The 14418-nt window shown below is 44.7% G+C and overlaps 1 pseudogene across 1 annotated transcript; it reads left to right on the top strand.

The window, feature by feature from the left end:
* Nucleotides 1-1703: 1703 nt before the first annotated feature.
* LOC146971111 (transferrin receptor protein 1-like) lies at nt 1704-7860 on the top strand (annotated as a pseudogene). Its single transcript, XR_015038081.1, has 16 exons — nt 1704-1908; nt 2174-2356; nt 2466-2691; nt 2789-2911; nt 3020-3115; nt 3273-3412; nt 3789-3940; nt 4043-4162; nt 4302-4387; nt 4688-4751; nt 4889-4956; nt 5044-5108; nt 5229-5322; nt 5414-5635; nt 5851-6009; nt 6249-7860. The product of XR_015038081.1 is annotated as a transferrin receptor protein 1-like (transcript).
* The last annotated feature ends 6558 nt before the right edge of the window (nt 7861-14418 follow it).

Here is a 14418-nt window from a genome sequence, read left to right as displayed (position 1 = left end):
AGTTAGACTACCAGCTCTGTGAAATAGCTCTTTGACATCAAGGGGCAAAGGGCCAGGAGGAACTGCCTCTTTGCCCCTTGATGCCCAAAGTGCTCTTCTGTCTGTGCTGTTTTTTTTTTTTTTTTGTGTGTGTGTGTGTGTGTGTGTTTTTTTTTTTTCTTTTGAGCACCTGCCCCTCAGAAGAACTCTGCACAGGCCTGTTTCTCACAGCCTGACACAGTTGCTTTGGACACTTGCTTCGCAACACCGATGTCATGTAAAAACTTAAATTAGCAAAACAAATAAATAAACAAACAAAGCAAAACAATAAAAACAAAAAAAGAAAGGAAGAAAAAGGAAAAGAGAAACAAAACGAAGAACAAATTCAAAGCAAATTCTTTATTGAGCGCATGTCCACGATGTGTCATATGAGCGATGTGAGGGCTGAGAATATTGTTCAGGTAAATTGACAATGCAGAAAAACGGAGACACTCAAACAAATAGTCAGTAAACATCCAATCAGGGTCTAATAATCCTCTCCCATTCTCTTGTGTTGGTGCTTCGTTATCAGTTTTTTCTTCCACTACAGCACTCACCATCTGCCACTGCTTTAGATAAAGAAGAGGAGAAATTAGTTGAAGAAAACCTGCCAGCAGGTTAGGCATATGAGTATGTTGCACTGACTCAGTGCCAAGCTGAACTGGCTTTGTTAAGCTGGAAACCTAGAGTTTCTTTCAACTCTGAGACAACCAACTTTGATTTTTTTTTTATACTGGTGCTCTCATTAGAGATATCTTAAAGGCCACATGATGTATATCTGCAGTGGAATACATATCAGTGCAGGCAGGGATTTGAATATTCACATCATTGTCTTTGCCTGAGAAACCCTACATTGGTACGCTACTTCCCCTTACTGACAGTGACCTCACTTTGACTTTATGGTTTCTTTTTTATTTCATAAGAAGAGAGCAGACAGAAGCGAAAGCCGCAAAGAGCAGACACTTGTGTCAGCTGAACATTTAGTAAGTAACTCTTGAATTTTCAGTTAACCTTATGAATGTAATGCAAAAAACTGTAGTCTGCTTACATGTCAGACAAACTTTAAGAAAATGACAGAGATCTGAAGCACTAAATTTGTACAAACATATTTTTAAAATTCATTTGAACTCGCAATTCCTGAAATAATTGGATGAATTGGATTGCTGGTTCCACTGCTAAACTGTGTACAAGAAAAGGCTGAAATTGAACTTGATTGCTGGAAACTGATCAGCATTGTCAGTGTAAATGTCCAAGAGGGTAACCAATAGTGTAGCCCGGTAAAGGCTACACAAGCATTATAGAACCAGAGTTACATCTGCTAACTTTCAACATGTGATCAAACTTCTTTTCTATATAGGCTACGTGTCCTGAGGTTCTAAAACGGCCAAGAGGAAATTTCACAACCTGACAACCTGGTCTTCTTATTGATTAAACAGGCTAAAACACTAACAGGCTGTATATTGATATTTGTAAAGCCATTAGCTACAATGTTGTAAACTTTTTTTATTAGGTGAAACTTATCATAACGCTGTACGAAACACTGTTTTGTTGAATGTTGGAACACTTTCAGGATGAACTTGCTCATTGCTCATTGGGTCCAGCTTTATGTCCATCAACAATAACATACTGTATTGGAATTTTCTCCTTTCAGTTTAACGAGGAACACACAGAACCATTCACATTCAAATTTGCTACATAACATGGAGAGTAAGCTTGACAGTAGTGTGGTGGAGAAGATACTGTCGCCTGACATGGACAAGGAAGATGAAGGAGGAGTGAGGGATCATTTCAGTTTCAACTCCCGCAAACCAAATGTGACTCAAAGGTGTGGACATACACCCATGAAGCCCTGCTTCATGGCATCTGCAACCATCCTCATCTTTATTATTGGTAAGAGGGCCAAGGAATAAAGAAGAAGCCTTTAAACAAAGACTGCATCACTAAAATAATGTGTGGAGTTCCACATGGAGTAATCATAAGACCACTACTCTGTATTGATATTAATCTGTTTTAGTGTTTTAATTGGAAGACTTGGTGTCTTTCCCCAACCATGCAGACAACACATAGCTTTATGTACCTGTGTCTCCTGATGTGTGCTTGTTTTGGTCCCAGTTGACTCTGGTTGTCCCTCATTTTAAACCACTGCTTCTTTCAGGATACTTCATTGGCTACCTGGTCCATCAAAAGAAGGACCCGGCTCCCAACCCTGTAGTGTCGGTGATCCCTTTTGAACAAGCTGTTAAACACGAGACAGGTGCTGCCCCCTAATGGACTGGGATGATGTCAAAGCACTTTTGGCTGAAAAACTCAGTGAATCCAAATTTGAATCTGTCTTTAGGTAAGCCTAAATTTTTCGGCCGGGCAGTGATGACTTCTTTTTCTAAAAATCATAGTTTTAACTCTGCCATTTTCCTTTTCCTGTCATGTTTGGTTTTCTCTGTCATCAGTGAGTTTACCAGTCTCAACCACCGAGCTGGTTCTCCTGGTGATGAAGATTTAATGAACAAGGTGAACAATAGGTTTAAAGAGTACGGCATGGACACCTGGACTGATGAGCACTTTGTTAGGGTTCAGGACCCTCCAGCTTCTGGCTCCAACAGAGTTGTTTTCAAGAACGGGATTGAGGAGCGTCCAACTGGATTTCTGTCCTACAGTGCCAGTGGATCAGTAACGGTAATCTACAAGATAAATTAAAGCAGAGATTTTTTTTTCATAAGAAAGGTAATTCCCTAATTTTATTTCTCTCTTTTTTTTTCTTTCTTCGGCCCAGGGTGCTGTTGTGTATGCGCACTATGGGCAGCAAGTGGACTTCACATCGCTGCAGGGCAAGAATGTCAACCTGAATGGCAAGGTCCTGCTGGTCAGAGCTGGTAGGCTCAGTTATGCTAAGAAGGTGGGTGGTTTTAGTAAGACATTTAAATATGTAGATTTTATGTGCTTTTCCCCTCAGTTGCTCTAAAGTATGAAATTCTGAACCTTGCTTGTATCTTTTTGCTTACAGGTAGCCAATGCTGCCAAAATGAACGCCTCTGCTGTGTTGATCTATGCAGACCCCACAGATTACTCTATCGGAGAGACAACTCAGCTGTATGGACATGTGAGTGTGGACTGAAACAGAGATTAGAGATCGTACTTATTTTGAGACATAATCAGTTGTGTTGGTGCCGTGACAACAAACAAACAAATGACAAAAGCATTTGTTGTCAACTGTTGTGCTGGTCAAACTTCATAAGTCTTCCTTGTGTCTGTCACAGGTCCACTTGGGGTCAGGGGATCCCTACACCCCAGGCTTCCCCTCCTTCAACCACACTCAGTTTCCTCCCGTCCAGTCTTCAGGTCTACCAACAATCTTGGCTCAGACCATCACAACAGCCACGGCAACTAAGATTATGCAGTAAGACCCGGACACACTGTGGACCATCTGAAATGATGATGAAAACTTGAAATATTCACTCTACAAACGGGGCGGTGCGTGGCGCAGTGGTTGAGGCGGCCGCCCCATGTGGAGGCTCCGGTCCTCGACGCGGGCGTCCCCGGTTCGGGTCCCACGTCGGGCGGACCTTTCCTGCATGTCATTCCCCCTCTCTCTGCCTCCCCCTTTCCTGTCTATCTCACTATGTACTATCCAATAAAGGCAAAAAGCCAAAAATATACTTAAAAAAAAAAAAATTCACTCTGCAAACTGTACTATCTGATGACGTACTGTAAAGTGGGATATAGACATATGTGTCTCAGTAGTGGCTGACATGTTTATTATGTGTGTCCAACAGGCAGCTGGGGGGTCAGAGTGCACCTGCAGAATGGGGAAGCTACTACAAACTGGGAGATGATACAGATGTGATCACTGTAGAGGTCAACAACGTCCTCACTGAAAAGAGCATACACAATGTCTTCGGTGCCATCAAAGGCTTTGTGGATGCAGGTAAGATGCTACTTTAACAAGACAGACATGAGATCAGGTCAGTTGAATGTCAGTGAGTGTGTTGTGGTTGTCTTTTCTGATTGTCTCATGGTTAAATCTTAGACCGGTATGTGGTCATCGGTGCTCAGAGGGATGCCTGGGGTCCAGGTTTTGCAACATCAACTGTTGGCACCAGCGTGCTTGTTGAGCTGGCTCGTTCCATCTCAGACATGGTGAAGAATGGTGAGTCTCAGTCTTGATGACAGCTGCTGTTTCTGATGTGAAATGATTTTGACAGAAGTGACATGACATTAATATCAGATCCTGTTTAGTGAGGCCACTGCTCTTTTTGTTCATACTCATGTGTTATCCACTTGAACAGATGGATTCAAGCCAAGGAGGACGATTGTGTTTGCTAGCTGGAGTGCTGGAGAATATGGGAGTGTTGGCGCCACCGAGTGGCTGGAGGTGAGAACTGCATGATGTTTGAAACTGTTGAACAAGAAAGTCTTGGATTGGATTGGATTGTACTTTATTGTCCCAAAGGGAAATTTGTTTTGGGCTCAGAGCCACTGCATACACAAAACAATACATAGGAGACATTCATACAAAGTACTTTAACACCTTTAACACACATTCAAAACAGTGAAGGGTGCTTCCACTCTATTACAAGTAAATCAATAAAATCAATAAATCCGTACAACTGATCAAACCAGCACAACAATGAGTAATGTTACTGACTGTTTTTTGTACTTGTTGCATTTCTAGGGTTATCTGACTTCTCTGAACATGAAAGCCTTCTCCTACATCAACCTGGATGGTGTTGTAACAGGTATTTACTTCTCTTTTAAAAACATCTTTGACATCTTGTCCACATTATATGAATAGTTAGAAAAATGGCTGTAACTGATATTGAAATCTAGAACTGTAATGTGTTAAAGGACACTTCACTCCAATGTTCTTCTCCAGGTCGCAGTGGATTTAAAGTAGCAGCCAGTCCCTTGATGCACAGCCTGATTGAGAGCACTCTGAAGGAGGTGAACTCAGCAATTCAATACAATCCATTCATGTCATTTAGTCAAGTTTTTCAGAAAAATGAATGTATTCAATTGTTTTGTCCTCAGGTGAAATTTGACAACACTCAGTCTCTTATCTCTCAGTTTGGGAAGAGCAACTGGGAATCGGACATGTAAGTCTTTTACATTCTCCTCTACAGACTCAGTGTTTCATTACCTCCATGACTACCAAACTTTTCTCATACTCATTTTCAGCAAATGGTCACTGCTTCTTTTTCATGTTTATCTTCCAGTTTGGAGCCTCTGAAACCAGACAACGCTGCATATCCTTTCCTGGCCTTCTCTGGCATTCCCTCACTCTCATTTAGATTTGCTGCTGGTAACTCAGTAAGTCGTCCTGATGTTCCAAAATTAAATAAGAGTTTTGACAACCCTGTTCATTGACCTAACTCATCCTAATGTTCTTCTCCTCCTTTAGCACTACCAGTACTTTGGCACACTGCAGGACAACCAGCTGAAGCTGAACAGCGCCACAGCCAACAATGTTCCTAAGCTGGCTGTAGCATCAGCCCAGTTTGCAGGTCACATAGCTCTGAGGCTGGTCTATGATCGTTTGCTGCTGATGGACCTGGGGAAATACGAGAAGCTCATACGTACTCGTGTGGCACAAATCAATGTGAAAGTCAAGAGTGTTCAGAGAGTGAGTGGCAAATGAAAATAATGTTTACCTTCAATTTCCAACTGTATTTACTGTTTTGTACTTTACTCTGTAAAGTACATTTTTCTGCCATTTAATTATCATTTTGTTCCATTGCTGTTAAAAAATAACCAGATGTCCCTGGAAGATGCTCATCTATTTAATTGAGTTAACTCAGTTCACTAACTAAGCGGTGTTGATGCTGTGTCTGCTTCCAGGCTCAGCCTCAGCTGTTGCCCAAGGCCCTGACAGTGCAGTGGTTGATCTCAGCCTATGGCTCCTACGGCCGTGCCTCTCGTGCCCTGGCAACAGAAGTCCAGAACAGTGACCTGGAGGACATTGAGAAGTGCCGCATCATCAATGACCGCATCATGACGGTAAGATCTCTACAGTTCAGGATCATTGTTGAGATACTCTGTAGAAATGCAACACTCACACACAGTCATGTGCAGAGGCCAGTCCAGGTTATTTGCTGATCAGAACGTGGTGGAAGGCAGTGATGGTGCTGATATTAAAGGCTGTTCAGCAGTGCATAGAGTGTAAAATAACCACCCTAAAAGACATGACATAATTAAATGCATTTATGTGAACGTCCTTCTCTCCCGTGTTTCTGCAGGTGGAAAGGAACTTCCTGTCGCCCTACGTGTCTCCCAGAGATAGTCCCTTCCGCCACATCCTGCTGGGCTCCGGCCCCCACACTCTCACAGCTCTGTCCGACCATCTTGATGCGCTCAGGACCGACGCCCCTGAGGCTGACGCCGACCTGTTCCACAACCAGTTTGCCCTGGCTACCTGGACCATTCAGGGCTGTGCCAACTCACTAGCAGGCGACATCTGGTCCTTGCATAATGAAATCTAAAATAATTTCCCCTCCCTACTCCTCTGTTCATGGTTTAATTCACCAATAGTCCCAGTTGCAGTCACAGTAATGATAACATGTGCATAAGCCTCCTGCCTTAACAAAGAAGTTCAGTAGGTCTTTTTTTCCCACTTTGGAAAGAGAAATAATTCAAATAATATTTCAAATCATTTAACATGTGGTACTTGAATACCACAGTCTTGAACACATTGGTGCTAGTAACAACTACCTGTATAAGTGCCTGTGTTACGTGGCAGTACTATTCAAATTGGTGATACCCTCTGCATGAAAGAGATACAGTCAAAGTGATACTTTTCAGTGCAGTATCAGGTCACACAGCGATGACTATTTACCAGCTCAGAGGTTAGTAAACAGAAAAGGGCAGTGTGATGTAATAAGTTATGGATGTCCATTTGATTACCATGATAATTTCTCCTCGCTCTTTGTCTCATTTTAATTGGATTGTTTCTTTTGGTTGTGTATGGAACTGATATAGAAGGTCGTCAGCTTTAAAGAAATCATGATACAAACATGGGACCACTGTGGTTACAGTGGTGTGGTTCAGTTTTTCCAGAAGACATGGCCACTCTGCAATGTGTGTTTTTTTTTTCTTTTTTTTTTTAGTGATCCTTGTCAGTGTGAAAGTACACTCTACCTTCTATTTTGGTGTGTTCATCATACTTGTTAAGAGATTTCCTTGTGCCTTTTTGTTTTGTGACTGTGTTATAGAACAAAGTTTCTACATGCAGTACTGAAAGGACTTTTTGAGGATGAATATTTGGCTTGTTTAGTTCTGACATTTCTCTTTTCCCCCTGTTTCTGCTAGAATCTGAAGTTACTGGTGTAAAATGCCTGTTCTGCTACAACACTTGTTAGATCAAGTTACAAGAAAGATGAAATTTGTGACAATGAAAGGAAAAAAAGCATCAGTTTAAATGGGTTTAAAAATGACACTGAATGTTACAGTAGTTGACCTGGTGCTCCTTTCTTTAGCTCATCTGCTCAAGTCTGGTCAGAAGGCCCCAATGGATTTCTAATGTTTTATCATGAGAACCACCTGATGTTAGGCCTCTGCAGAACACATGTTTTATTTGTTCACCACTGATAGATGCTGGACTACAATGAGGTTACATTCTTGAAAATAGCAACTTGCTGACCACCAGGAAAACCATAAACCAAATCATTAATTGTTACGATGAGGATTCAGACAAAGAAAAATGTATTTATTTGAAGATATTCAAAGTGTTGTCATTTATAAAGAATGAGTCTGAAAATTGTTAAAGAAGTGCATTTTCCCATTAGATTTTATACAAGTTTGCTTTATTTGTTTTTTTCCTGTTTTTTGCTGCAATAAACTGTCATCACAATAGTTGAGCCTTGATTATTACTTACTTAACCTATAATTCTTACAATTATCAATTTGACACATTCACAAAACTCATACAGTCTCCACTCACAGCAAACACATCAGTTGTACTTGACTAGAGAATAGAATAGAGAATACTTTATTCATCCCTAGCAGGGAAATTCACGTTAGTCCCGTAGCTCACACAACAATGACAAAAAAGATGAACACAAAAATACATTTTAACAAGTGTTATATAAAACGATTGCAGCAGGAACAAATGATCTCTTAAATCTTTCTGTTCTGCAGGTCAGGGAGATGAGCCTTTTGCTTCGGCTGCTCCTCTGACCTGAGAGGGTTTTGTGTAGAGGGTGTTGGGGGTCACCCAGGATGGTCTTCAACTTACACCCCATCCTCCACTTAACCACAGCCTCTACCAGCTCCGCTCCCTCCCCCATCACAGAGCTACATTTTTTGATGAGCCTGTCTAGTCTGTTCCTGTCCCTGACCTTGATGTTGTTACCCCAGCAGACAATAGCAAAGAATGTAACACTTGCAATGACAGACTGATAAAACATACGCAGCATTACATTACATACATCAAAAGACCTGAGTCTTCTTAAAAAGAAGAGCCTGCTTTGTGTCTTTTTGTACACATCAGTACGGACCAGTCCAGCCTGTCATCAAGGTGTACTCCAAGGTACTTGTATGACTGAACCCTCTCAATGTCCACCCCATCCACAGTCACAGGCCGTAAGGATCTTTTGGACCTGCCAAAGTCAATAATCATTTCTTTGGTCTTTGATGTATTAAGCAACAAGTTGTTCTTGTTGCACCAGACTGTGAACGCCCCCACCAGGTCCCTGTATTCATCTTCCTGTCCCTTCTTCACACATGCCACTATGGCCGTGTCGTCAGAGTACTTCTGAACATGGCAAGATTCAGATGTGGATGTGAAATCTGCAGTGAAAAGTGTGAAGAGGTAAGGTGAGAGCACAGTACCTTGTGGTACTCCTACACTGCTCACCACTGTGTCTGACATGCAATTCCCCAGCCTCACATACTGTGGCCGCTCTGTAAGATAGTTATAGACCCACAAGATGATGGTTGGATCTACACCCATCTTTTCCAGCTTTCCTCTCAGAATACTAGGTTGAATTGTGTCAAAGGCACTGGAAAAGTCTAGAAACAGCAGTCTCACATATCGCCCAGGTTCATCCAGGTAAGAGTAAATCCGATGCAACATGTAGATGATTGCATCGTCCACCCCAATGTTCTCCCGGTATGCAAACTGCAAGGGGTCCACAGAATGCTGTACTTGAGGTCGAAGGTGGCGAAGTAGTAGTCTCTCCAGAGTCTTCATAATATGAGAAGTCAGGGCTACTGGTCTGTAGTCACTGATTCCTGCTGGCCTCGCCACTTTGGGAACCGGCACCAGGCACGAGGTCTTCCAGAGAAGAGGGATCCTACATGACTGCAGGCTCAGGTTGAAGATGGTACGGAGAGGCACAGCCAGCTGGGCAGCACAGTCCTTAAGGAGTCTAGCTGAAACACCATCAGGGCCAGCCGACTTGCCAGGACGCAGTCTCCTCAGTTCTGCCGACACTTCCTCCAGGGAGAGTAGAGTGTCACCGCCATATGGAGCAGGACCGCCAGGTGGAGCAGGACCGCCAGGAGGAGCAGGACCACCGGAAGCAGGACCTCCGGATGGAGCAGGACCGACAGGAGGAGCAGGACCGCCGGAAGCAGGACCGCCGGAAGCAGGACTGCCAGGTGGAGCAGGACCGCTGGCTGGAGCAGGACCACCGGATGGAGCAGGACCGCCAGGAGGAGCAGGACCACCGGAAGCAGGACCGCCAGGTAGAGCAGGACCGCCAGGTAGAGCAGGACCGCCGGCTGGAGAAGGACCACCGGATGGAGCAGGACCGCTGGAAGCAGGACCGCCTGAAACAGGACCGCCAGGAGGAGCAGGACCGCCGACTGGAGCAGGACCACCGGATGGAGCAGGACCGCTGGAAGCAGGACCGCCGGAAACAGGACCGCCAGGAGGAGCAGGACCGCCGACTGGAGCAGGACCACCGGATGGAGCAGGACCTCCAGGAGGAGCAGGACCGCCGGCTGGAGAAGGACCACCGGATGGAGCAGGACCGCTGGAAGCAGGACCGCTGGAAACAGGACCGCCAGGAGGAGCAGGACCGCCGACTGGAGCAGGACCACCGGATGGAGCAGGACCGCCGACTGGAGCAGGACCACCGGATGGAGCAGGACCGCCAGGAGGAGCAGGACCGCCGGATGGAGCAGGACCGCCAGGAGGAGCAGGACCGCCGGAAGCAGGACCGCCGGATGGAGCAGGACCGCCAGGAGGAGCAGGACCGCCAGGTAGAGCAGGACCGCCAGGTGGAGCAGGACCGCCAGGTGGAGCAGGACCGCCAGGTAGAGCAGGACCGCCAGGAGGAGCAGTACCGCCAGGTAGAGCAGGACCGCCAGGAGGAGCAGGACCGCCAGGAGGAGCAGAACCACCAGGTAGAGCAGGACCGCCAGGAGGAGCAGGACCGCCGGAAGCAGGACCGCCGGAAGCAGGACCGCCAGGAGGAGCAGGACTGCTGGAAGCAGGACCGCCAGGAGGAGCAGGACCGCCGGAAGCAGGACCGCCTGATGGAGCAGGACCGCCAGGAGGAGCAGGACCGCCGGAAGCAGGACCGCCGGATGGAGCAGGACCGCCAGGTAGAGCAGGACCGCCGGAAACAGGACCGCCAGATGGAGCAGGACCGCCAAGTGGTGATGGTGAGGGAGAAGAGGCTATGTTAAACCTGTTGTAAAACTGGTTAAACTCATTTGCCAGGTCAACATCTCCCTCAGGCTGCCTATTTCTCTCCTTGTATCCAGTGATGGTCCTCATTCCTCTCCAGACCTCCCTGATGTTATTATTTTGTAGTTTGCTCTCCAGCTTTTTCTTGTAGTCTCTCTTTGCTTGCCTTAGTCTCACTTTCAGTTCCTGCTGTGCTGTCTTAATCAAGACTGAGTCACCAATCTTAAAAGCCTCCTTCTTCTTATTTAGGAAGCTTTTGATGTCACTTGTGATCCACGGTTTATTGTTAGTGAAGCAACGAACTGTTCTGACCGGCAACACCACATCCCTGCAGAAGTTTATATAGTCAGTGACACACTCTGCCATCTCATCAATGTCAGTGGATGTGTTGTTAGGTGTCTGCGAGTGTAGCAGAACATTCCAGTCTGTAGACTCAAAGCAGTCCCTCAGAGCCTCAGTAGCCTCAGGTGTCCACTTCCTTACTGTGAGTGTAGTTGCAGGTTCCCTCTGCACACAGGGTTTGTAACAGGTCTGCAGACAAACCAGGTTGTGATCTGACCTGCCCAGAGGTGGCAAGGCAGTGGCTCTGTAAGCTTCTTTTACATTGGCATACAGCAAGTCAAGGGTTTTGTTTTTTTCTGGTAGCACATTTAACAAACTGTGTGAATCCAGTCAGGTGGGAGGAGAGGATAACATGGTTGAAGTCACCTGATATTATAATAAGTGCCTCAGGATGTTTTGTCTGTATCCTAGCAACCATTTCATGCAGTATTTCACATGGAACATCAGCTGTTGCCTTGGGAGGGATGTACACAAGTATTGTTATGATATGACTGAATTCTCTTGGTACATAATATGGCCGCATTCCAACAGCCAATAATTCAATATCTGGACAACACATCTTCTCTTTGACAGTAATATGTGCAGGATTACACCATCTCTGGTTCACAAATAAGGCCAGACCTCCTCCTTTTTTCTTGCCACTTGCCTTAGCATCTCTGTCTGACCGTATGAGAGTGAAGCCAGGTACATCCACAATGGAGTCAGTGATGTTTTGATTCAACCAGGTCTCAGTAAAACACATCAGGCTGCACTCACGGTAAACTTTCTGAGTCTTCACCAATATCTCCAGCTCATCACTCTTGTTGGTCAGAGAGTTGACATTCCCCATGATGACAGACGGCAGAATGGGCTTGTATCTCCACTTCCTTGCCTTTAAACCTGCACCAGCACGGCAACCACGAAAACGCCTCTTCAACTCAGCCGGAATAGTGTGATACACCCCAGATTTTCTCCACTTCAACGAAAAAAGCTCTTCACTTGAGAAAACCCTTCTCTTCACAGAAGAAATATCCATCAGTAATTGAAAAAATATGATAAAATACAACAAAAACAGAGTAAGAAACTCAGAGCTACCAGACTTTGCTGCTCCCAGTTGAAGCGCATTCTAGAACAGAAGAGAATAACAGTGTGAAACTGTACTACAGAACAGCCTCATTTCTTCACAAGCTGCTGGATGTGTAGTTTATTCCTCTTGGCTTTTTTTATAGATAGAGAGACAGTAAACTGGGAGGCAGAGAGCGGGGAATGACATGCAGGAAAGGGCCGCCCGATGCGGGATTCGAACTGGGACCGCCTGCAGCTAGGACTGTAGCCTCTACAGGTGCCTGCTACTTACTGCACCACTCGATGCCCCGGTTTATTCCTCTTATGATACAACAGTGATGGCAGTGCTCACAGGGCAGAGAAGAGACTGGTTGTCATGACAGTGTTTGACCAGGTGATGGAGACAAACTGGTGAGCTTCTTTTAAGAGTCACAAGTCAGAACATAATAAGATATAAGAATCTGTACTGTGATGTTATGAGGACCTGTTGCAATCTCTTCTTGGCAATGAAGATCACACAGCTCAATTTAACCTTCAGTTGCCGTTTTGATCTTAAAGCAGATTTAAATGAGTACACAGCAACAGTAATGATAAGAACAAGTCTATACAGTCTTAGATGTTTCATACAGGAGGTTAACCAATTTCAGATTCTGTTTTTGAGTTCCCAGGTTTATCAAAATCCCAGGTGGATTAGATTAGTTCTTATTCTTTACATTTGTTACAAGAAGGTTTCACAGCCTCTTTGACATTGTTCTCCAAATGGACAAATACTTAAGAATCTGCAAGTGAGTTTCATAGCTTTTGTGTTGGTGACAGAGGAAGTGAGAACCACAATGAACCACTCACTGCATCACAACACCTGCAAAAATGTGTTGCATGCACCTACTGATTTGCAAGAGTACCTCATGTCAAAGCAGGTGTGACAAATCTGGTGGAAGATAAAGAATTTAAAAACAAATCTCCTGCCTTTGTGGATTAGCATCAATCATTGACACCATACTACAGGTGGACATCATGTGTACATACACTGTTGTTGTCAACAGGTTATTAAAACTCCAGCTGTGGTCACTGTGAGACCACCATCATTTACTTTTCTCAAAGAGAGAGAGTCAGTGTGATCTCATATTCAAATATCATAATTTAGAATCACACTGGAGTGACTAAACAGAATTTAGGGACATTTTAGGGACCTAAATGAAGCCCCTCGCAATTCTTCATTCATCCAACCTACAGTCCAAACCTCAAATTCAATCTGGTTTGAAACTTCAATGGAAAGAAAGGTTTATTCATGACTTGGTCCCATCTCTGGCAGACATTAACAACTTACAAATAGGTAGGCTAGGTTCTGTAGTTAACAATTAATTCACAAATGACAATGTGTTCATTTGAACAGGAACCAGGGTGTTGACTGACATACCCAGACTGCACCAGTGAAAGTCCAGAACCACCTCCACCTTTTTTTTTTTTTGAGCATTGTTACATTGACATGACATTATTATTACATTATGTTTCTCACAGTGTCCAGCCAGACCACACCACAGTGTCAGGTAGTGATTACACAGATAGAAGAGACTGACTACAGTACTATGGTGACTTCACATTCTTGGCCTGAGGTTGAATGAAACTACAACAACCACTTGATGTAAAATATGTTGTTGAACTTTCAGAACTCTAAATCCTTGGTTTGTTTCCAGGAGAATAAATCCTCATCAAGTCCACTGCTTAGTTCAGCAGGAGATATACCGTAGCTCTGAAGGTGCAGTCTGGTACAAACAGTTACCTACAGCTACCTGGAAAAGATTTGTCAGACGCATGAGTGCATCGTTCATGACACTTCAGATTTCAAAGCGCTGACAGGAAATGAAGTGATATAAAATATGGGGAAATTGTACAGTGGGAGTCTGTCTGATGAAGATCCACTTATGCTCGAAACGTTACATCTTGTCTTAATAAATGGACTACATTTTGGAGCCCTGTGGTGTGCGAGCCGTTGTATTTGCTTTTTGAAATTGTACAGTGGGAAAATGCTCAAAACCTGAGCTGAGGCCACCCAGTGACTGGTTTGCACCATGTCTGCAACCTGGAACCAGGTTAAAACGTATAATTACTAAAGGTACAGTGCGCAAAAGAGCAATTATAGGCACAGGAAATCAACCTGATACAGCTGTTTTCAGTCAATAATTAATACCCATCCATCCATCATCCATTCCCTATCCGAGTCCGGGTCGCGGGGGCAGCAGTCGGAGCAGGGATCCCCAGACACTTCCTCCAGCTCTTCCGGGAGGACCCCAAGGTGTTCCCAGGCCAGCTGAGTGACATAGTCACTCCAGCGTGTCCTGGGTCTTCCTCGGGGCCTCCTCCTGGTGGGACATGCCCGGAACACCTCC

The sequence above is a fragment of the Trachurus japonicus genome, chromosome 17 (assembly GCF_045865225.1).
Source record: "Trachurus japonicus isolate A0001 chromosome 17, Traja_1.0".
Lineage (NCBI taxonomy): Eukaryota > Metazoa > Chordata > Actinopteri > Carangiformes > Carangidae > Trachurus > Trachurus japonicus.
The sequence above is the reverse complement of the archived record's forward strand: the minus strand, read 5'-3'. Positions and strand labels throughout refer to the sequence as shown.